Consider the following 7,504-nt stretch of genomic DNA (forward strand, 5'->3'; position numbering starts at 1 on the left):
TCTGCAAAGTAGGGGTAGCTTATCTGTTCAGGCTAAATTATTAGCATTATCCTGCGTTTGAGAATTTAAAATCACCTCTTTAACTTTCTAAGACATCTCAACGCTTCTAAAGCAAACTTCGTTTGTTTACGTTCATCGTAATTGAATTCATATATACATATATATATATATTATATATATATATATATATATATATATATATATATATATATATAGATATATATATATATATATATATATATATATATATATATATCATATATATACATACATGCATACACACACATACATACACAGACATGATGTGTGTAAATGGTTGTTTTTAATGTTAGTATATGCGAATGTGTGTATGTCTGTAAAGACGTAGTCAATTAGATTAATAAATCTCACGAGCCACTTCACTTAATCTGAAAATTAGATACAAAGCAACTCCACTGAGAAACGTCAGCGATTTTATGGAGCTTTGAGGAATACACAATTAACAGAGCGACCATTTAGAATCATATTTATGTTCAGTGCCAGATATGTACTTTCCGATGTGCCAGTTATTTCTATTTGAAGAACAGACACCGAGAAGTGTTGTATATGGGGAGTTGTTTGAAGAACAGGTAGCGAGGCTGGTAGAATCGTAGGCACGCCGGGCGAAATGCTAAGCGGTATTTCGTCCGCCGCTGCGTTCTGAGTTCAAATTCTGCCGAGGTCGACTTTACCTTTCATCCTTTCGGGGTCGATAAATTAAGTACCAGTTACGCACTGGGTCGATATAATCGACTTAATCCGTCTGCTTGTCCTTGTTTGTCCTCTCTATGTTTAACCCTTTGTGGGTAGTAAAGAAATAGGTAGCGAGGCTGCGTGATCTATAACGCAGTATCGCAGAATATGATGTGGCATATGAAAAGCAAGCGCTATATACTGGTGAAGTATAGGATGCTTAAAAGTGGCAGATTGGCAGACTCGTTAGAGTGTCGAATAGACGGTCTTGCGGTAATCGTTCCGGCTCTCTGCTTTCTGAGTTCAAATTTTCGTGAACTCAACTTTACCTTTCATGATCAATATCTAAGGTACCAGTTAAGTTCTGGGGCTGATTGTTATCTCCCTCCACTCTATCTTCTCTGTCTCCTCTTCCTTAGATTATGTTTGTAGATCAAAGGGTTTAGCTTCCCATATTGTGTCCCGTCGATTTGGTCTGAAAATTACGTTAAACTTGTCTGTGGAATAGTCAACTGATTACACGTTTATTTCAGTAGAAATTCATTTGGTTGAGTAGCCAAAAGCTCATCGCTTAAACTGACAGAGAACCACTATATGATGCTTATTTCTCCCGAAAAATACTTCCGTTTCCAGATTGTGATGGTCATTTATTCACGTATTTATTTCGTCCACTTAACACTTCTGTGATATAGGTGTGACTCGGACCTCTGCCATGATTCAAAATTATAGCATCAAGTTACACTTGGATGAGCAAACTCACACAAATACTCACTAAAACTCGCTCACATACACTTTTGCACATGCAATTATATATACATACACTAGTTATATAATTTCTTACATAAGGATTTTCTCAGGAGAGGGTAAGTCGATACCCTCTTGACTAGTACTTTATATTACTGACCCCGACAAGAACAAAAGGAAATATTGACCTCGACGGGATTTGAACTCAGAACAATATGAGCCAGAACAAATGCGAAGCTTTTTATCCGATACTCTAACATTTCTGCCAATCCACACATAAACTAGTAATATAATAGATTTCATGAAATTTTCTAGTTTGTGAGTCGCTTCGTGATTAATCCTTCTGCCTTAGACGAATTGGTTCATATTGAATGGTCAGATTCCTCTTTTCCAAGCGACGACCTACAGACTTATCCAATCTCGCCAAGCTTAGTATTTGTAATTCTATGCGAGCAGAGTTTTGCTTCCAAGTGATATTAATACCACTTTAAAATGATATTTAATGGCTTCAAAATAAGCGATTTCAAAGTGGAATTAGCACAAAAAGATTTATTAGAAAGACTAACACAGAAACATCATAACATCATAATGGGCCTTGTAGGGCCTGTGGAGACCTAGCAAGCCAAAAAAATTTTAAAAAAAAGAAAGAAAGAAAACCAAAATTTGTCAACAACGTGAACATGCTAAGTTACAGGTTTTCACCAAACAAGCAACGAAGCAAAAGTTCATCACAAGGTTGTAATAGCTTCCAGGTTTCCGCGGTTAACTACAGGGATGGCACGCGATATTTGTTATAACTTTTTAGAATTTGCAATTCTAAATGAGAACAAATCACTCCGCAGTGAAAACCTTGTTGCTTCACAGTGAAATTAGCGATTTCAAATTGAAGCTGGTACATTTGCGAATATGTTATAAAATAACTCTTTAGAGAATAAGCAGTTAAAATCAGTATGAGTTTTGCTTAAGTGAAATGTGATCACATTGAAATTCCTGTTGTCACTTTGAATTACAAATACAGACATACCTCAGCTTACGACGGTAATTGGTTCCAAGACATGCAACTTAAATCAAAAAACGACATATCAAGAAAAATCATTTTACAAAAAATATTAGATTATTACTGTTTTAAAAAATGATTTGTACATATTTTCACATGTATTTTAATCTGATTCTCCGCTTCAGTAATGGTTTTTAGTTGCTTTTAAAAATATTTTTATGCTTTGAAATAAGTTCTCTGAGACCGACGTAAAGTCGGATAAATGGACTGAACTTGAGGTTTATTTATTTAAAAAAATAATAAATAAAACGTCGCAAAATCGAAAAGGGTTAACTCGAAACGAAGTAAGTTGAGGTATGCCTGCATTGTAGTATACGGCATGTGATGTTATCAAACAATACATGACATGATATCTCCCGTAATGAATGCACTCATCAATGCCAAACAGTTTTTCTCTACGTCGCTCTTGCTTTCTAGGACATTAGAATGTGAAGAGATGTCTTATGAATACTTTTACAATTTCTTGAGTCAAAAAGAAAGTTTCTCAGTGATTTATCTTTTACTTGCTTCAGATCGACTTGTTTTAGTCGAACGAATCGTCCCCAGTTATTTATTTTGTAACGCCTGGTACTTAATCTATCGGCCTCTTACAGCGGACCTCTAAACTCCGGGGTTATGAACAAGCCAACAGCGGTTGTTAAGCAGTAGTGGAGGATAAACACGGACGCAAAGACACGCACATATGATGCGTATATTATATTTTTGCTTCGTTGCTTGTTTGGTGAAAACCTGTAACTTAGCATGTTCACATTGTTGACAAATACTTACCTACCTACATACCTACCTACCTACCTACCTACCTACCTACCTACCTACCTACCTACCTACCTACCTACCTACCTACATACCTACCTACCTACCTACCTACATACATACATACATACAGACAGACACATACATATACATACATACATATATACATATATATATATATACACACACACACACACACATATATATATTCTTTTATTCATTTTAGCTGCGGTCATGCTGGAGCAACTCCGTGGACGTGGTGCATCGGCCGGGAAACGGACCTGGAGGCCAACCGTGTAGCAGATATATATTTATATATATAATATATACAATTTAATATGATATATGTACATACGTATATATATATATATATATATATATATATATATATATATATATATATATATATATATATATATATATATATATATATATATGTATATATGTATATATATGTATATGTATATGTATTTATCTTTGTCTCTCTCTCCCTCTCTCTATATAGATATGTATAGACACACATACAGATGCGCGCGCGCACACACATACATATATATAATAAAATATAATATACGCATCATATGTGTTATATATGTGAGTGCCTGAGAAGTGTTTGCGTGTAATATCAAAACGAGATATGGGTGTGTGGGTACGCATGTGTTCGTATATGTATGCGTATTATAGGTATGTTTATGTGTTAGTATGTGTATATGTACACGTCTCTGTGTGTGCGTGTGTGTGCGTGTTCGTTCAAGAATACCAATAAGACAAGTAATTTAAATCTGATTAGATAATCTAGTAATCCCCAATTAAAACAATGTTTCGCCCCAGACAGTCCAAAATACTGATATTCAGAACTTGTTACGTCATATCTAATCAAATACTACTCTTATGACCGCTTCTAGACACAAAAATTAAGACAGATTTTTAATTAATTCAATATTGCGTGATGTAATTTCTTCCGTCCTAATTTTCTTTCTCTCTCGCTCTCTCTTTGGTCACCCTTTTTTTTTTCTAACTTTCGTTCTTAATCTCTCTCTACTCTCTTCAGAAAACTCTTTCCCAATTTATCTGATCCTCGCCGTTCTTTCTGACCCTCTTCACGCATTCAGTTACTCTATTTCGTTTTCTCTCTCTCTCTCTCTCTCTCTCCTCTCTCTCTCTCTCTCTCTCTCTCTCTCTCTCTCTCTCCTCGCTCTCTTTTTTACTATCCGGATTTTCTCATGCACTATTGTTACTCAGTCTACTTACCAACTTACTTATCACTCCATCCATGCATAAGTATGCGCGCGCGCGCGCGTGTGTGTGCATATAGATATCAGATCAGCCCATAAGTCCGATGTTTAGCTTTTTTAAAATTAAATGAAATTTAATAGTATTTTAGAATGTATAATGGAATTAAAAGTATTTTTATGCATTTGTGTACATTTAAACTAATTAAATATCATTTTACAGAATAACAGAATTAAAATTTCTTTGATTAAAACCCTTTCTAACATGGAAGTATCCAAAGTGCATTTGAGGCACATAATGCTTTATGAGTACAAGAAAGGAAACTCTGCTGCCGAATCGACTCGAAACATACACTCAGTTTATGGGAAAGAATGCTTGAATGAAAGAACTTGCAGAAAATGGTTTGCAAAATTCAGAAGTGGAGATTTCAGCCTTGAAGATGAAGATCAAACAGGACGTCCAGTTGAGTTTGATAAGCTCCTTGAAGAAAATCCTGCATTATCAGTTGAAGAATTGGCAATAAAGCTTAGTCCAACAACAACTTGGAAAAGTTCCTAAACTTGGAAAATAGGTGTCTCATGAATTGTCCGAAAGCAACCACAAATCCCGAGTTGACATCTGCTCTTCTCTCCATTCTCGCGAACTCATTTCAACCTTATTGGATCGGTTTATGACTGGTGACGGAAAATGGATCTTCTATCGAAATGTTAAACGTCGTAAACAGTGGCTTGGAGAAATATCAACCACAACCGAGAAGGGAACTTCATGGAAAAAAGGTTCTTCTCTCTATCTGGTGGGAATGCAAAAATTCACTTTGAATTGTTACCACCTAAAGCAACAATCAATGCTCAAGTCTACTGTCAGGAATTAGAGCTTTTGAAGAAAAAAAGACCCTACACTGCAAAGATCACATCACAGAAGATTGAAGAGCTTGGTTGGGAAACAATTCCTCATCCCCCTTATTCTCCCGACCTTGCTCCTTCATACTACCATTTGTTTCGTAGTTTACAGAATCATTTGGGGGACATAACTTTCACAAGTCGAAACTGACATTTCATAGTTCTTCGCTTTGAAACCAAAAGAGTTTTACATTGATGGGATTAAAAAGTTTGTAAATAGATGGAAGGAAATCATAGCTAATCAGGGAAAGTACATGATTAAATTTCAATTAAATATAACATTTGATCACTTGTTTTCTTTATTCAAACTTCGAACAGAAATTACGGGATGACCTGATATATATATATATATATATATATATATATTATATATATATATATGTGTGTGTGTGTGTGTGTGTGTGTGTGTGTGTGTGTGTGTGTATGTATGTATGTGTGTGTGTGTGTGTGTGTGTGTGTGTGTGTGTGGATATATATATATGTATGTATATATACCCTCACGAGGGGTAAAAGAAAATACAGGAGAATCAGTTAATCATAAATTTATTCAACGTATTCTCCTCTCAGTTTCACACACTTATTTCAGCGATCCTTCAGTTTTTCTGAGCCCTGTAAAAGAACTCAGAAAGTTGGGCCTCCAACTAGGCCTTTCTCGATACTCTTAAGGCCTGGAACTTTTCAACACCTATATATTTTTCTCATATATATATATGAGAAAAAAACCATCTTTTATCAATTCAAAAAGAAAAATTAAATTACACCATCTAGAAAATTACATATAATAGAAATATTAAATATATGATAAAAAATATAACGATGATTAAGTAATGAGCAAAATAATAAATAAAACGACACGTGTTTCGTGGCTATATTTAAAAAATGATTAGAGTAAAAATATTAGTAGAAGTAGTAAAATCACTTCAATATAAATATAGCCACTCATCAGGTTAAATATAATTACAATAATAAAATAATTCATTAATAAATATACGTAAATAATCTTTTGAAATATAAATATATTCTTTAAAATCTCTCTCTCTCTCTCCTCTCTCTCTCTCTCTCTCTCTCTCTATATATATATATATATATATATATATATATATATATATATATATATATATATATATACATATACATATATATATAAGATACAAAATATACATTAAGTGAAAACTAAATACAACACTTTAAACTATATACATTAAAAAAATTTATTAATTAATATATTTATTTAATAAACATCCAAATAATGTCTAATACCCCTTACGCAATTAATACTTAAAAGCTTAATGTTAATTAAAATACACAATGCTAGTACAAGCCATACATACTGGAATCAAAAATAGGAAATAGTTCAAATATACACAAACCCATTATATAAACTAACTAAATTATTAAAATATATGTAGTATCTATAGATTTCATATTTCACTCAATAATATATTTGACCGAAATATTAATTAATATAAAAACTAATTTACTTAAATGTAATACTAGTTGATAAATATACCACCTAATTATTAAATAATGTATTGTCAAACAAAATTAATTCTCAAATTAAATTATATTTAATACGTTAAATCCCTTTATAAAAGTAATAATAAAGCATTCTAAATAAATAGATATAATAATTAATAACTATCATAAGTTATAACTATCAATAAAATATATATAAAAATAATAATATTCCAACAACAACAACAACAATAATAACAACAATAATAATAACAATGATAATAATCAAACCCAATATAATTCAAAAGCCAAGTAATATTTATAAACAAAAACCGTTACTTAGCTTCTCGATGAAAATAATATAACTGAATTAGAAACGTAAAAAATATATAGGTCTTAGTATTTATAAAAATTAAACGCGTGAAGACTTTGTATAAACAAATAGAATAAATTATCAATGAAAATGGCGAAAACTATTTACTAATGAAAAATACGTAAAAGCTCTAAGCCCCATGAATTAACTAAAGGTAAGAAAAATAGTAGAACAAATGAACAATACACTATGAAGATATTCAGTACAACCGACAGTCCACTACAAACCCAGTCAATAACTATAATGATAATAACAATCAATCCCAATATAATACAAACT

General features: G+C 32.5%; 1 long non-coding RNA gene across 1 annotated transcript; it reads left to right on the forward strand.

Moving 5' to 3' along the window:
• The first annotated feature begins 332 nt into the window (after positions 1–332).
• LOC118761424 lies at positions 333–4,960 on the forward strand. The gene is made up of 3 exons (XR_004997367.1): positions 333–343; positions 974–976; positions 4,721–4,960. It is a non-coding gene; the product is annotated as an uncharacterized LOC118761424 (long non-coding RNA).
• Positions 4,961–7,504: the final 2,544 nt, after the last annotated feature.

This window comes from Octopus sinensis, unplaced genomic scaffold (assembly GCF_006345805.1).
Source record: "Octopus sinensis unplaced genomic scaffold, ASM634580v1 Contig13415, whole genome shotgun sequence".
NCBI classification, from domain to species: domain Eukaryota; kingdom Metazoa; phylum Mollusca; class Cephalopoda; order Octopoda; family Octopodidae; genus Octopus; species Octopus sinensis.